Consider the following 17,183-nt stretch of genomic DNA (forward strand, 5'->3'; position numbering starts at 1 on the left):
ACAATAACACTGCTCTGCTGCACAGGGAGGTTGGGAGGGCCAGTTCATTAAGGGTGGTAAGGCATGCTGGTAAGGCTGTGATGAGAGCCAAAGGAATGCTAACAATCGGGGAGCCCCCCACCCTTCACAGATGTCCTCACTTGATTCCTCAGCGGGTGCTCTGTGCTAGTGGGGGAGCAGAGCTGAGCTGAAGCAGCCGTTTTGAGGGGAGGTTGCTTGTTGTGTGGATGCATTTGCTCTGTGTCCCCACATGGTGTGATGAAGGGGTCTGAGTGTGGGTAGAAGGGCAAAGATCTTGGCATTGAATATGTTCAAATTGTACTGGTGGGAAGAGGTCTGGGGTGAGGTGAGATGGGCAAGGAATGCAGAAGGGGGTCTGGGAGCTGCCAGAGGGTAAGAGATCCACCAAAGAACAGGAGAGTAAATGATCATTACCTGGGTTGCTGCCCCCCAGTTGATTCCAGAGGTGCTGGAGTTTATGGCTCGGCCCAAGGCTGTGCTCTGTAAGGCTACCTGGGGATACTACTGACCTACAAGCAGGAAGAAGCTGATGGGGTGACTGAACCCAAGAACCTTGCTAATGGCGTTCAGTGTCACATCTTCAAAGGTTCTGATACCCCAGGAGTTCAAAGGGGATGTACCTGGTGCTGAGAAGCAACACTTTGGCTCCCGCACAAGGCAGCTTCATTTAACATTTCTGTTAAGCGCCAACTCCCATCCCTGAGATGGGTGTGTGCTGATGGCATGCTTGTGATGGCTTTCTTAGGTCAGAGTGTGAAAGGGGGGGTGTCTCACTTCAAGGAAGAAAAGAGTAGGGACAGTGCACTGTGGCTCTGCTGACCCTCTGACACTGATTATGATTGCTAGCTTGAGGCTCTGGGGGTTCTTCCCATGGAATGACACCTTGAAAGGCAGATAGCTGGGTCTGTAGCTAATTCTTCCCACTGCTTCTGTCCCATTCAGCTTCCCTGTTTTCTAGGTGGTCCATATTGGACTCTGTTGGCACTTCTAAAGGACAAGCCACATCTTCTCAGTTCATGCACCACTGCCATAGGGAGCACTGTTTGGGGGTGTGCCAGTGGGACTGGAATAGGTAGTGCAGTGGGGTTTTGTCATCAAGAGGCAGGGACATGAAATGTAGTGCAGAGCTCTTAGTTTGGTTCTAGGATTTCAGCGATGGTGGTAAATGAGGCTATAGTTGCAAGCCCAGAATGATTAAGGAGTGTGATCCACAAGCAGCCCATGGACGTGTCCATGGCATTCAGCATGGATGTCTCCACTGCACTAGTGATGGAGGGTAGAGACCTGGAGGCAGGGGCAGGATATCAGCAGGGACACCTCAGCATCTTCCTGCCACCACTCCCTGATGCTGGTGGGTACTGCCCCTTCTCACCCTGGGCATGGTTTTGGTGGGTGCTGAAACCAGTCTGCTTCACACCTCAGCCTGGGGAAGCATTCTGGGCCTGTTCTGTCAGGATTTACAGCCAGGGCACATGCTCAATCTGCAGGATTGGCTCCTTCTGCCAGGGGCAGCTTGCAGAGTGCTACCATCATGTTTAGACGTGTCGCCTGGTGGATGGGCTCTGGGCTCACACTGCCTCTCAGACACTGCAGTAGCTCTGGCTTCAGCTGAGTTTACCTGGACCTGGCCTGGCCTGGCTTAGCCTGGAAATGGAGTGAGGGGAGGCTGGAAGGGTGAGAGCACCCCCATCAATCTGTGTGTGGGCAAGTGCTGGTAGGTGGGTGTATGCCTGGGGTTGGGGGTTCACAGTCTACTGGCAGTCTTGGTGGCCAGGGGAGAATGACAGCAAATGTGCAGTGGCAACTGGTCTGTTGTGCCTTCTCACAGGATGCTCAGCACAGAGCTGCACCCAGATAGAGGCAGAAAGGGCTTTATGGTGGGAACTAGCACCTGGGTACTTTACAGCTCTGTGGACATGGGGATTCAGGAACCAGAAAACATCAGCAGTTTGGTCTTAGCTGTGTGGGGCCTAGGGGAGCCTTGGCTTGCCTTGGGCTGCATTTTTACCATCAGTTTAGTGTTTGTAGGGTTGTCAGGGCTGCCTGGAGGACATCATTAGGAGTTAGGCTCTTTGAAGCCCTCTGACCAAAGGTGTGACTGAGATGCAAAGCGTGGGCTGGTCAAGAGGACTGCCAATCTCTCAAAGATGGCAGGATATTCAGAGCCCTCCTTCCTCTGCAGATCACTTTGCAAATGTGGGCTGTACTGGGAAGAAGCCCCATGGACATAAACCTTCTAGGTGCACATCACCTTCCTTACTGCTGGGGCACAGCCTGGTAGATTGGGTTTCATCCTAGCTATGCAGTATGTTTGATCCCATCTGTTTCAGTTACCACAGGATAGGTCTGTGTGCAGGTTGTGTCTATTGATGCCTTAATGGTGCTGGAATTGGATCCCCTACAGATGGGATCCCTGGTATACTACATAGCTTGATGGAAAGCCAGCATGGCCAAAACAAGCCTTACACAGTTACTTGGACATGCCCAGGTCCAATCACTGTTACGGGTGCTAACTCCACTACAAGCAGGCTAGGAACCGGTGCCTTGTAATCAGGTCCCTTTCTGTGCTTTAAAGTGGGATGTTAACAGGCCTCAAGAGCTGAGGGCTGAGAAGGCCTTGCTTATTCAGAGCCAAAGCCTGAGGACATTTGCTCTGTTTGCTCATCAGATACTATTCCAGGAAAGAACAGTGCATGTGCATGTGCCCCCTCGGTTCGTCAGTGCACACAGTTGGGTTGCTTCCCAGGTTCACTCGTGCATTCCTAGATGCCATTGCTCTGACTTTACTTCTGCTTGAACCTGCAGAAGGCCTCCAAGGTGGACAAATCAGTGCACCAGCCTGCTTCAGTGCTCATGCTACACAATGAGCTCTTTGGGGCTGCCCTATGGGGTTTAGGACTAAAATGCTGGAGCTCTTTCCATGATGGGGGCAGGCAGAGGCATCACGTGGTCCCTGGGAAGCAGAGGGATTATCTGTAGTTCAGTGCACTAGTATTTAAGAAGGGGGCTGTAATCTGGGGGTTTAGAAAACTTTTGGGGTAGCTAACACCCAGACCTTGCTCTCTGCAGCCAAGCTCTTTCTGCTGAACAACCTCTCCCACCCCAGTGGGCAGGTAAATTGTTGAGCAGTTAATCCTTTTTGTCACTGCTTCCCTCCCAGTGCTGTACCCCTTCCCCTGCTCTCCTTCAGATGCATTGTTCTGGGCCCCGGGGAGGTAACTCTGGCCCAGCCTACCATAACCTGCTGCTTAAAGGGTGCCTTCCTGCCCTCTGGTGGCTAGATTCTGAACGGCTCAGCTGCGTCCCATGAGCCCAGTATCGTTGACAGTGAGTGGAGAGTCTCATAGCTTTGAGTAGCTCTGGCAGTGACTGCCGTAGAGAACCAGGGAATTGTTATGTCTGGGGGAAGCATCAGTCTTTCCTGTTGGCTTCTCTCATCTTAGTACATCCCTTGCCTAGAAAGTCTCCCTTTCCCCTGAGGATGGGCAGGGGCCCAGCCCCCATCCTGCACTTGGGCAGGAGGGCAACAGCCTGGACTTGGCACCATCCAAGGCTACTGCCTGCAGAAGAGCAGCAGGACCAGTGCAGATGAGGCTGCCTCCTTGTCCTCAGGCAAAGCTGTGCTATCTGCCCATCAGAAACTGACTGCATGGCTGCATTTTAAAACATTGTATTTCAAAATTCCCATGGGCCCATGATTATTAGGCAAGGGGGACCCTGGTGAGAGAAGGCAGTGCCATGGCACCCATTGTACCACTGTCTGCTCCAGGTTAGCCCCTGGGGCGCACAGTTTTCTCACTCAGCTGCTGAGGATGCATAACCTACAGCTGTGGCCCAGCTCCACTGAGCTTGGAGGGGTGCACAAGCCTGAAAGGTAGGTGTGAGAGCAGGAACATCCCAGGGGAAAGGCTGGTTGACTTTAGGGAGAAAATTTACTCCCCTGTTATTTAATGTTCATACTTATTGGGAGCAAGCCAGCAACCTTTGTTTGGCCCCGTGAACCTGCTGCCCAAACAAGACAAAGACCCTATTTTTGCCAGTGTGCACTGCCTGAGGCATGCCCATAGGTATACAATACTGAGCACTGTACAGCATACTGATACTGCCACTAGCTCAGCTATGGAAAGCAGGACAGCTGTGTGAGCCTCTGCAGATGCAGTGACCCTATTCCCAGTACCTGAGCAAGTTTGCTGAGCAAGCTCTGCTTTTTCCACATAATACCCCATCAACACCCTGGTCAAGATGTAAAGAGTTGGGGATTCCCATGTGCCTATCTCAGCTCTGTCACTGGTTCAGTGCATGGCGTTGGGCAGGTCTCTGTGTTTGCATCTAAAAAGGGGCTTCCAACTTCCCCCTCCTTCTGCAGGATGTGCCAGAAAGTTTTGCCTCTCCAGTGTCTGCAACAGGGATGAGTGGTGCCACAGGGTGTCCCTGTTGGCACAGCTCAGTGTCAGTTCTGGTGGTATGTCTGGTAAGTGAGGAAGGGTTCCTTGGCATCCTCCGCTTCCTGGGGAGAAAGTTAGGAAAGGTGCCCTTGGTCTGGCAGTGGTTTACTTGGTGGAGTCTGGCTCCTATCCACCCTAGGAGCACTAGGAACAACACCAGCCAGGTTTAAAAAAAAAATGGAACTGATGAGGAGAGGCTGAGGGAACTGGGCTTATTTAGTGTAGAGAAGAGAAGACTGAGAGGGGATTTAATAGCAGCCTTCAACTACCTGAAGGGGGGTTCAAAAGAGGATGAAGCGTGACTGTTCTTAGTGGTGGCAGATGATGGAGCAAGGAGCAACGTCTCAATTTGCAGCAAGGAAAGTTTAGGTTAGATATTAGGAAGAATTTTCTCACTAGGCGGGTAGTAAAGCACTGGAACAGGTTACCCAGACAGATTGTGGTGTCTCCATCCTTGGAGGTTTTTAATACCTAGCTAAACAGCTTTGACTGGGATGACCTAGTTGGGGATGGTCCTCCTTTGAGCAGACCTCTTGAGGTCCCCTCCAGCCCTCATGTTCTATGATTCTGTGACTTTGAAGAAACTTCACAAGACCTGTATGGTACTTGGCCATGCCATGGGCTTGCTGCCTGAGCTGAAGGGCTCTCCAAGCGAGAAGTGAGGGTTCTCACACAGCAAGATTTGATCTTTCTCCACCAGGTGCTGGCATTCAGGTAAATCAGGGAACTGGTGTTTAGTGCATTGGGACTGACCTGTTCTGGGAGCCTCATGCCTCCCCTTCAGCAGTAAGGACCTGAGGAGGCCAAGAAGGACCTTTGTCTTTTGGATTTCTCTCCTAGATGCTGCGCCATGATCTGCTTAATCCCTCTCCCTTGGCTGGAGAGGATTTCCCTGGGGGATTAGGTAACAGGATGAATTTGCCATGGGAATGCCTAAATTGTGATCTCATTAGATGAACCCCAGTCTGATCATGTGGTCCAGTGGGACAGCTCTTTGCCTATTTGCCTTGATGGAGGGAAGGGTTTGGGGACTCTGGCTATGTGATAAATATGTCATGTTCCCCTAGTCAGCAAAGACCCAGTTTCAGTCGCATCCTTTGAACATCATGGGGAACTCCCTTCAAGGCATGTACAGCCGTTATATCCATCCCTGGTGTGGGTGTTGCTGTCAAGTGAGGCCAGAATATGCTACACAGGACTTTGGGAGTTTGAGCAGTGCTGGATGGATCCCCAGGCTAAGCAGGTGTGTTTGGTAGAGCCCACAGTAATGCATCATATGCTAAGCCTTGATGCTTTGGGTTAGGACCCCAAGTAGGTATGGGAGGGAATGGGAGCAAGCAGGGGGAGTCAGTCCAAGGATTGATTTTTGTCATTGAAATGTCTACTTCCCCACACTGTTGTTGGCATAAATCAGCCTCCTGGCAAGTTGAGTGCTAACTGCAGCTCAAATGGGGAGAAACAAGCCATCCTCTTTGAGGGAAGGCAAGGAGGTCATTATGGCCAATTAACAGCTAATGTTCAATTTTCCACCAATCTGGCATGGAGGCAGGCGAGGAGCTGGGTGACAAGTGGTACAGGGCACTGGGAGTGGGACTGGCCTGTTGCACACAATAGGCAGCATTATGTGAATGGGGAGCACCCAGCTCCTGGCTCTGTCTGTGGTTTGACAAACAGCTGCCGTGTTGTTCCAAGTCAGATGTGCTCTGGGGCATTTTTCTCTGCCTCTGTGGCAAGGTGCCTATTGGTTTGTCCCCACGTGGGTATGCTCCAGCTCTTTCACTAGAAATGATGATGCGGGTGATGGGTTTCTGGGTTGGCCAGTGTACGCACATTCCCACACCTAGGTCTCTGATGGATAGGTCATTATCTAACACCCCTGCCTGCCATGCTGTCAGCCCGAGTCCTACAGTATACACCTCTTCCAGGGCTACCTACACAGGAATACAAGTTGTGACCACTGTAGCTATCGCTGCATCAAGCATAGGAGAAGGTCTCCCTTCCATACTGAATGAAGGGGCACTGTGCACCCAAGGCAATGCCAGACCAGAAGGGAAGCTGCTAGGATCACACACGGGCTGCAGACCTGGCATACCTGCTTATTCAGCATGTGCTTTGGTGAGACCAGCCATGCCCCTCTCCAGGTAACCATGTAGACCAATCTTTGGGGTGTCTTTCCTGGGAGGAGGCAGCGACCACAGCCCCATGCCAGGAGCAGAGGCATAAAGACCAGTTGTTTGCAAACCTTGCAAACCAGGTGTCAGCCACAGCAGTGAGGACTGGCTGCAGGGACATGGTGAATAGTTGGTGTTCCCCAGAAGCCTTGCTATCCATTTCCCCCTCCACACTTGGAAAACAGGAGATGCCCAGCAGCTGAGACCTCCTGCAAGCAGGTTGCTATTTACATATGAAACCATGGTTCTTCTGCGTTTGGCTAACACCACTAGCAAGATGGAGGGGCAGGGAGCCTACCACACTGCACCCACCTCCACGATCAGTCCTGCAAGCTGCTGGGTCAGGTTCAGAGGGTCTGCAGTGGGCATGGTGAGAGGCTACAGCATGGGAGCATTCATAACTGGGCAAAGACAGTTCATACCTTTGTGAAATGGAAACCAAAGTAGCTTTGTTGGACCCTGACAGCTAGCCATTATCAGCAGCTCAGGCCACTAGTTGCTGATAGCTGAGGAAGGGGTTAAAGTCAGTAGTACGTGATTAGCAGGGAGCAAACTCCCATTTGTCCTCAGCTTTAGCAGCACCAGAACTGTCTTTTAAAAAGTCCAGGGGCTGCCTCGCTTTGCAGGTATTTAATGCCTGCAGCCTTTGTTTTTAAGGAGACCCTGCCACCAGCTCAGGGGAACAATCCCAGTGCTGTCTGAGCTCAGTCCTAGCACAAACAGATATTGTTGCTCACTGCTCAGGGCTGTGTATAGGTGGTGGGAGGATTCCACCCACCCTCTGAACAGGGTTTAGGCCTGAGAAATACCCTTGTAATCCCAGGTTGGGTTTTTACCCCTTTTTGAGGGGGGCATCCAGTATGCTAAGAGCCCCCTGATTCACAGCCCATAGAAGGCTGAATGGCTCCCTCTCATTCTCACTCTTGCCATGCTGTAACCTAGGCCAGTTTCATCCCAGCAGCTTCCAAAACAGAGGACAGTGTATGGTGCCATTAATTCCTCCAAGTCAGTTAAACCACAGTGTCTGCTGCATTCCAGTGGTTTTTTTCCAAGCATGCACTTGGCAGTGTGGTACAGTGCTGCTGGATTTGGAGTGGGAGAGGTCACAGGCAGGGAGAGAGGGTCTGCTTGGGTCACTAACCAGGAGGAAGTGTGACATTCACATCCAGGCAGAGGGAACCTGGAGGCTCAGCTGAGGCTCAGGGGAGAGCAAGCCCTGCTAGACTGGTTTCAAAGGAACTGATGAGCCATGCTGCAGGGCAGGCAGCCTCCTGGGTGGGAGGGCGCCTGTGAGCCAGCCTCTCCCCTGCCCCCAGTCAGGTTGTGTGGCAGCTAGGGGGGGTACCCTCCCCCTCCTTTCCAGAATTGGGAGTTCCCACAGATTTGGAGGCCCTAGTACAAGGCATTGTGCTGCTGCATGACAGCTGGAGGCTGTCCTGCCTCGCTTTGTCACATGGGCAGAACAGCTGCTCATCGGAGCTGTCCCTGGGGCACTTGATGCATGGCAGGTGGGGCCTGCGGGCTTGGTGACCGAGGTGCTCTACCTTTGGTGAGCTGGCCTGGCCACTGGTGGAGAGCTGCAAAGCCATCTTCCTCCTTAATGCTGTGGCTCCAGAGGCACGTGCAGTCCCTGCAGGCTATGAGTTTTACATTTAATAAGGCAGTAGAGCACAGGTCTGTGTCCAGTTTTTCTTTAGATCCACATGGTGTGGTGTTCTGCAGTCCTGTTCCATTAGGTCCTGGGCCCACTTACCAGTCACTGGAGTGGCCCTGGGGCTCAAGAAACTCTGTCAGAGGGAGGCGAGGAGCAATGACAGCACCAGGCTGGGAGATGAGCCTTCTGCTTTCTGTGCCCAGCTCTGCTGCTAGTGTCCCCTGACCCTGGCCATTTCACTCTTCATGCCTTAGTTTCCCTGTTTAGCAAATAGTTGTCCTGACATTGTGGCTTAGCGGGGGAATGGGAGGCATAGCTCATTAGCATAGAACCATAGTTCTCTAGGGCTGGCAGGGACCTTCAGAGGTCAGAGAGAGGCTCATCCGTATCAAACCATCCTATACAAATCCATCATCTAACCTATTAGCACAACTAAACAATTATCCCTGGCACAGTCACAAGGCATAGCACCCTAATCTGCCGCAGGTAAGTCAGGGTGACCACAGTAGCCAACACCCTGCTGCTGTGAGGGTTCTGGGCAGGGCTCTGAGATCCCAGAGCAAGAGAACAAGAGGTATGAGTATGTCTTCTTTGTGGAGTGTGGCTGGACTGTTATCTTTATTTTGATTTGTTTTCCTAACAAAGCATGTACCAGGCAAGCTGTTGCTTCTGGTAATTACTGCCTGGTGGAGTGTTGCGCTCCATCAGTCGCTCCCAGGGAGCGGCACTGCCATGGCAGTAAATGATGAACAGCATGTGGTATGGCAGTAAATGATGAACAGCATGGCAGCAGGAAGTGATGATGTACAGGATGACCTTCCTGTTTGCCTGCGGGTGACCTGGCATGCTCATTGTGAAAGCTAGGACTGCCCAGGGATGGGTGCTGAGTGCCACACGAGGAATGCAGGGGCAGGCCCAGCAGTGCAGCCTCCAAGCTTGTCCAGGCTGGCTTTGACTTGACCTGGTTTGCTTTTGCTCTGTGGGAGTGCTAATGGGCTGGATACCAAATGAGCTACATGCCCAGCCTTCCCAGAGTCTCCTTGTCTCCCCTAGATACTTCCCCAGAGCTTAGGAGAGTCTCACCACCAAGTTTTACTCTCAGGCACTTCTACTTTAGGGGCAAGACTTAGACGAGAGCTCAGCATGTCAGGTCCCAAGACCTCAAAAGGTGCCAAGAGGACTGAGCATGTGAAACTTGAGTTCTAGGTGGCTAGGACTTGGGTGTGGGAGGGGAGAGCCTAAGATCTCTTTCTGACAAGCCAGGCTTCTCGCACATCTCTTTCTGTTTTATTTTCTTGATTGTACAGATTCATGGGTGATTCTAGCCCAGGTGCCACTGGACTTGCTAAAGATCTGGGACAGTACTGAGCCAGATCCTGTGTTCCCACTATTCATGATTTTGGAGGGAGTTACTTAAAGCCTCAGCTTCTGGAGCCCAGCTCTGACTCAAAAAATAAAAGTAATTCTTGACCTCAGGTGTTCTGAGACCGCTGAAAGCTCAGGAGTCAGGTAACCAGAGGGACCCAGCTGCTGCTCTAGGTGTGGGTAGGTGGGAGGGAGAGGGAGTGATAATCTAATGATTTTAAGGCAATCCTATGACTTTGGAGGCTGGATTCATGAGCTGCGAGTGCCTAATGTTACCAGTGCTGCAAACGAACTGCTAAGTGACCCTGGGGGCTTCCCCAGACACATCCCCCCATGGCAACAAATACACATGCTTTTCTGGACAGACCAACTCTTGGGAGGGTATCCCTGTATAGAACTGGGATCCCAGATAGCACAAGGGGCTGTAACTCTGGGAAGGTCAGAGTAGGCCTGTGGACACTGTCACTGGCCCCAGCTGCTGACTTGCATTTGAATGCAAATGAACAGGCTGTCAAAAGGTGTCTGGCCAAACCTGCTCCCCTGGCTCCATTGTAGCCATATTCAAGGAAGGAGCTGGTTGTGGCAGACTTGGAACTGGCAGGAAACAACAGAGCCAGATTGAGTCCTCCTCCCCAGCTGCAGCCACATCCTGCTCACTGGCATTGTGGAAAGATGACCTTTGGGTCAGCTCACAGCAGCTTTTGCCAGGCTGTGCTCCTTTCATTTGAGACTCCTGGAACTAGTCAGCCAAGCTGCTTCTCCTCTCCTCAGCATCTTCCCACTCAAGGTGGGCAAGGCCTGGACCCCCCCCCCCCCCCCCCCCCCCCGGCGGGGGGGGGGCACTACCGCCCGCTCTCACCCCCTGCCCCACATGCTCAGGGGAAGGGATTGGCACGTGCATGCACATCCAGACATGCAGGCTGGGTTGGCTTTGATCCCCTGCCAAGTTCTGCCCTGGGAGGGGGTGTTAGCTGAGGGGAGCTGGCTGCCAAGCAGACTGAGCGGTAGTGAGCCAGCTCTAGCAGGGCCCAGCATAGACATTACAATGAGCTCATGGGCTGGGGGGGCCCAGGGGGAACTGTGGGAGCCTTGTGGCCATGTACTGCCTCATTCCCTAGGTATGGGCAGGGCCGTGTGAGGCTGAAGAGTCAGAGTCAGTACCATTTACACCCCTGATCTGCTTTCCCCACGGGCTGCTTGGATCAAACTTTCAGCACAGAGCACCCCTTCAGCATTCACTTGGCTTAGAAAGATGCCTTGGAGATGTAGAGCCATACCACAACTTTGTATATGATCCATACCTCTGGACGGTCATCTCTGTAGGATGGGGGGAGCTGGCAGCATGCCCCTGTAATCTCCAGCGGGCTTCCTGGGCCCTGGCAGCTAGAATCTGTTGGAGCAGCCAGCATAGCCAGCCTAGGATTGGAGTGGGAGGCAGGCAAGGAGTCTCTCAGCCTCCTGCATGTCTCCACATGTGCTCAGCACCCTCTGCAGCAGAGTGCAGACTGCTTTACACAATGTGAATGCTGACACAAGGGACAAGGTAGCAGGGAACTGGGCCCAGTTTTAAATGCGCCCAATCTGCACCATAAGCCAAGGTGTTTCTCAGTGCACTAGTGCCCTTTGCCTCTGGGGAATTTAACCCCTTCCTCCAGGCCATGCCCTGAGTTTGCACCAACTGGGTGGGCCAGTCCTGATCCCAGTCTTTGACGGGGAGCAGCTCTGCTGCAGCTAAGGGAGATTGGCACTGGGCCCCCTACAATCCCTGCCATGTGGCAGGCGTGCAGGGAAGAAAGCAGGCTGTGTTCTCGGCTTGGCTCTGCTCACGGTTTCTGAAGCAGAAGGGGATGGGATCTGGGCTGCGTTGGAGCCTGGGATGGGACAGGCCGGGGAATTCTCTCACTGACTCATGCTGCTGGCACTTCCTGTCCATTGGGGAGGGGGAGGGGGAACCAGGCACCCGAAATGGAAGCAAAATCCGTGTGGGAGAGTGATGCAAGGGGCCCAGCCAGTCACCACACTTCAGCCAGCTCCTTCCTCTCCCTGCTCCCAAGCCTCCTTCCCTGCAGGCAGCTTTGGGCAGGAAGTTGGCTCTTCTAGGGCAGAAAAGCAGGTATAAAGCTGTATTCAGGAAAGCTGTGACCCCAGTAGCCACCTTTCTGCCTCCCCCTTTGCATGCGGCACTGGATTCTCTACTGACCCATTCAGCCAACAGTGGGGGGACCCTCATGCTCTCTTCTGGTTGTCCTTAACCGACTTCTTCCTTAGGAGTGTGGGATCTGTGTGCCTCACAGTCCCCCTGTGCAGATGGCAAAGCAGGACTCGAGGGAGACAGGGTCTCGCCCTGGGTCACACAGGAGAGCCAGTGGCAGAGTAGGGAGTTGTGCCCACATCTCATGAGTTCCAGCCAAGTACCCCAAGTGCCAGCCCACCCCTCTGGCTAGGGCAGATTGTATCAGTGGGAAGGATCAGCAATGGAGTTGCCCTGGATTTATACTTGGGTCAGTGCAATTTAGCTCTGACTCTGTATCACCCCCTCAATCCAATGTGTATCACCAGCCCTGTAGGGTTAAAAAAAAAGAAAGAAAGAAAAGAAAAAAAAAAAAAAGAGAGACTTAAATTCCCACTGTCCTCCCCCGCCTTGCCCACCAGCCCCAAACATTGAATTTTATTTTTAAAAAGCCCAGATTTGTATTTTTGTGCAGGCTGAGTTTGGAGACCTGCTGGAGAGGGAGAGACCAGAAGTCTAACTAGGCAGGGGGAAAATGAGATGCCAGCAAGAACGGAGGTGGCCCCTGCTGCTGCTGGGAAGCACAGAAATTGTTTGGCCTCTGGGAAGGACGCTTTGAAGATTGTCTTTGTGGTGACAAGAGCTAGATTCAGGGTTTAAGAAATCAAGCTGAGATTGCCTTTAGCCACCCAGGGACAGGGACAGAGCCACTGCCATTCTCCAGGGCTGTGACATCATCTCTATCCCCTGCCCTCTACAATCCACTCTCTTTTTAAGCTTCTCTCCCATCTCCCTGAAAGCCCCTAGCTGCCCTCTCCCCTCATGCTTCCTCTTCCCTCCTTCTGCAACAGGCATGGGGGAGGGAGGAATTTGCAACACTGATTGAGATGTGGCTTCCTCTGGGAGCAGCTGTAGCCTCCTGCTCTTTTCTGGTTCCCAGGCTTGCTGTGTCAAGGCTGTGCTTTGTGCCCTCCCACATTGAGCCAGAGCTGATCCCAAATGCTGGATCCCAGAAGCTTGAAATCGCCCCCTTTGGCAGCACAGTGTGTAAGAGCAGGTAAAGCGAGAGCTTTGGGATTAGCTTGGTTCTCATGACAGTAAGGGGAAATCTTGTGCCTCCAGGCAGGAACTGTGCGCATATCTCCTGTACGGCTCTTCAGGGCCCTCGCTCCTGCCACGCACCCCCTGCTATTCCAGCTCTGCCAGGGCCTGGGACCCCCACCTGGTCACCCCCTTTTGCAGAACCTCAGGGATCCAGAGTTCATCCTTGGTGTGAGACTAGGGTAATGTTGTGAGGGTTTGGTTGCCTTCCTCCAGAACATGGGATAGGGGTCACTTCCTAAGATTATATATGTGCATATTTCACCTACCTGGCTCCCTGCCCTTGGTGGCAACCTTGTCTCTCCTGCTGTCCTGAGTCTGAGGCTGTAGGTGTATTGTACTAAGGGCTCCACGTTTTCCAGGGCTGCTCTGTGACTGTGGTGCACAGAAGGGGCCAGAGTGTTTCTTCCTATATTGGAGCTGGCAGTATCACTTGTGACTTACCCAACACAGTTTGAAGCCCCATATGGTCTCTGAGGCTCTGAAGGTCTCCCCAAGTGGTGGATTCCAGCTAACCCCAGGATGGCACCCCAGTGGCTGGCGAGCAGTGGGGGAAGCGCTGAGCTCACCGTTATTTCCTAACGGCTCCCAGCAGAAGTGCTCTGCATTCCTTCCCTTCCCGGCTGGCTCCCTGATCCCATAACGTGATGCATTATTTTGAACAGCCACATGGGAGGGCTGGCCATGGAGCCTAGCCCTGTGGTTCCCCGAGCCTGGCATCTCACAGCAGCCTATCTTGACTGGCCCTGGGTTTCCATAATGGGTGAATAACCCCCGGCCAGAGCATTGCTGGAGGTGCTGTGTGCAGTGAGTCAGCCAGGAGCAGGGTGACTGTGTGCATTGCAGAGCACTGAGGCGTCTCTTTCCATCGTTGGCCTCTGAGCACAGGGCTCGGTTATATTTGGAAGCCTGACAAATGTGTCACAGGGGCCTGAGGAGTTCAGGAGAGATTTATTCTCCATGGCCCCTGGATCGTTGAGCAAGCACAGGAAATTGCTGCCCTGAGCAGAAGTTGCTCTATGCCCCAGGTCACTGAGGACAGGATTAGAGTCTGGGCCCCCTAGGCAGTGCCAGGGATTGATTCTGGGCTACTGCTAAAACACCCCTGCCCCTGCTCCAACTCTCTTCATGGGGAGTTGTAGATGCTCTTTAGGCCTGTGTGAAGCAGCTAGTATTTGCTTTGGATTTGGCCGATTTGGGGGACAGTGATTCAATTCAGTGATTTGAATCACTGTCCCGATTTGATTCAACCAAACCTTCAAATCAGCCAGGCCAGGCCCATCCGCCACCCCTCTCCCAGCCCAGCAATGGCTGCCCCAGCTCCCGGCACTTGCTAGGAAAAAAAGCCCAGACCCAGCGGGTGCTGCTGGGCAGGGGATGATCCCCACTGCCCCACACTGCATGGGGGGCTCTGTATGAGCCCCTCGACCCCCCCCCACTTGCTCTCCCAGCCCCCCCACAGGTGCCCCACCTGGACCAGCTCCTGCCCTTTAAGAAAAAAAAGGAAAAACCCTTGGACTCCCTGCTTCGGCTGGTGGGGGGGCAATCCCTGCTGCCCTGCACCACATGGGGGCTCTGCATGAAGCCCTGAGGCCGCACCAGAAGCAGAGAGTCCCGGGGCTTTTCTTGGAGTGTTTTGTTTTTTGGGTTTTTTTTCCTTAAAGGGCTGGAGCTGGCCTGGGCAGGGCACTTGTGGGGGGGCTGGGGAAGTGGGGAGGTTTGGGTGCTTGCGCAGAGCCCCTCATGCAGCATGGGGTTGTGGGGGGCAGCAGGGATCTCCCCCCCCACCCAGCAGCACCCAGTGAGCACAGGGGCTTTTTTAAAAGTACAGAGCTGGGGCGGGCAGGGACAGCCATGGGGGAGTGGGTGGAGTCAGGGGGGCTGGCAGGGGTCCCCCCATGGTCCCCTCCTCCAGCCCCTAGTACTTACCAGCTGTGAGTTGGCTGCAGCTCACTGCTGCAGCCACCGGGGACTGCCCAAATCATCAGACATCTCTGAATCTTTTCCAAAGATTCGAAGAGTTTTGAATTGATTCAGACCTTTAAATTGCTCCCCTGATTCGATTTGGATTTGGAGATTCGGCCACTGAATCAGGCTGAATCTCCTCCAAATTGAATCGCCATCCGAAGCTTCACACAGCCCTAATGCTCAACACCTTTTGGCACCAACTCTTGCCTGAGAAACCAGATCTCTGGAAGTTCCCACAGTTCCTCTTCTGTTCCCCAACCCTTGCCATCTGGGGTACAAAGGGCAGCTTTTCCCTGGGTTGTCGGCTCAGATGTTGCTGCCTCTGAAACAAAGTGAACTCTGAGTTCAGAGGTTGGCAGTAGAGCCTAGATAGTCCTCAGAGAAGACTACCCAAGCTGAGGGTAGGGAACTCCCTTTCAGTTTTTAAGCACTAGGTGAATCCATTGATTCCAGGATCAGGGGCTTTAAATAAATAGGGGAGTATCTTGAGACCAGTCATATAGTCATACAACTTGGTAATACTGGTTGTAGGAAACATGCAGCCATATGGTCACAGCAGCTCAGGGTGATCTCAGTCATTTGCTGCATTCCCTGATGCACATTGCTCAGCCTCTGACCAGGGGAGTGCATTTGTGGCTAGGCAGGGAGTAGGGCCGCCCATGGCTGACAGGTGGCATGATGCCCTTTTACAGCACTTGTGAAATGGCTTTTAAGTGGAGTAGCACCAGTTTATGCCAGCTGGAGGGTCTGGCAGGGTCTGGTCCATTGCAGGTGCTACCCAAACCCAGGAAAGAAACCCCAGTAACTAGGAAGTCTGCTTTTTCATTTCCATCAGCTGGAGCAGTCCACATGAATTGGGTAGGAAACCTCAGCAGCCCTTTGAGCCCGGCCCCAGCACCCCAGTGAGAGCCAAACTGTCCCACAGTAGTAACTGCACCAGGCAGGTGAGAGTGGGACAAATACAGGATTATTAATCCCATTTTGAAGTAAACTGTGGCATCAAATGAACTGGATTTGTGCAGGACTTAGGCCTATGAGGGAGTTAACATCGGAAAGCCTGGCCTATATTTAGATGAGTAAACGGGAGCTGGCCCCACCTGCCTTTAGCCAAGGTTACGCAGGGGCCTGTGGCAGAGCCAGGAACCAGTCCTGCTCTTCAGAGCACTAGTCCAATGCTTTAGTTGCACCACCCTGGGGCTTGCTGACCCAGCATGGTCAAGTGACGTTCCCTGTACTGTTCCAGCACTGAGCCCAGCTGCTTTGAGAAGGGAGCCTGAGAGGGAAGTGTTCAGAGCAAAAAGGGAGGTGATGGCTTTAGTCGGAGATCTTCACCTTGGTATCTAACAGGTGTTACCTGGAGGGTGCTGCCAGCAGAGCTCTTTCTATTGGACCCTGACAGACCCTGCAGTTTTTGCTGGCCTGCTAAACACAGCCCTTGATGCCAAGTCTCTACATGGGAGACTCAGAAAAGGCCTTTCAGTTGCTGCTGGGGCTCTAGTGCCCTTGTTTGGCATCCGGCATCTTCTGGCTGTCACCTAGGCCCACAAGGCTTGTGCATCCTATGTGACCTGAATCCTGGGGGCTTGTAGCTCTCTGGGAGACCCAGAGTAGCCATTAGGTTTTGTGGCCTGTTTGTACTTGCAGAGAAGAGGCTGCACTTTGGCCAGGGCAGAGAGGCCTGCTGTGTAGGAGGAGGGCACATTCCCTGCAGGGACAGAAATCACATTAAAGTGTGCTGCAGGCTCCAGCTCCTTGGGAGCTCTTAGCAAGCCCAGTGCAAAGCTGGCCTGACCTCAGGTCTTTCAGTTTCTCTGGATTGGCACTAGTGTGGCTTCGGGCCAGTACATGGCATTTTGCTCTGCTAGGAGCAGGGTGTTCAATCTACAGGTCCCTCTCCACCAATATCAAATAACCACTCTGGGCCCTGTTGGCTGTGGGCCATTTAGCCTGCGGGCAGGGAAAGCTGGGGGCAATGGCCCTGAATTGGTGAGCAAGAGACAGCAGAAATACAGCTCTCTCTGCCCCTCACTCACCCTTACTGTCCCAGGTCAGGTTCTCCATGCTGTGCTCTGCTGATACCCCTCCGTACCAATGCGCAGCTCCTTGCTATTCCAGCCTTCCTCACCCCAGATTGAGGGTCAGCCAGTGTCTCATTTCTGAACCCTGTGAAGCTCCTACCACAGAGTGAGGGACCCCCATTGTGCACTAGTCTCCCCAGCCGCACGCCC

The sequence above is a fragment of the Alligator sinensis genome, unplaced genomic scaffold (genome assembly GCF_000455745.1).
Source record: "Alligator sinensis unplaced genomic scaffold, ASM45574v1 scaffold203_1, whole genome shotgun sequence".
NCBI classification, from domain to species: Eukaryota; Metazoa; Chordata; order Crocodylia; family Alligatoridae; genus Alligator; species Alligator sinensis.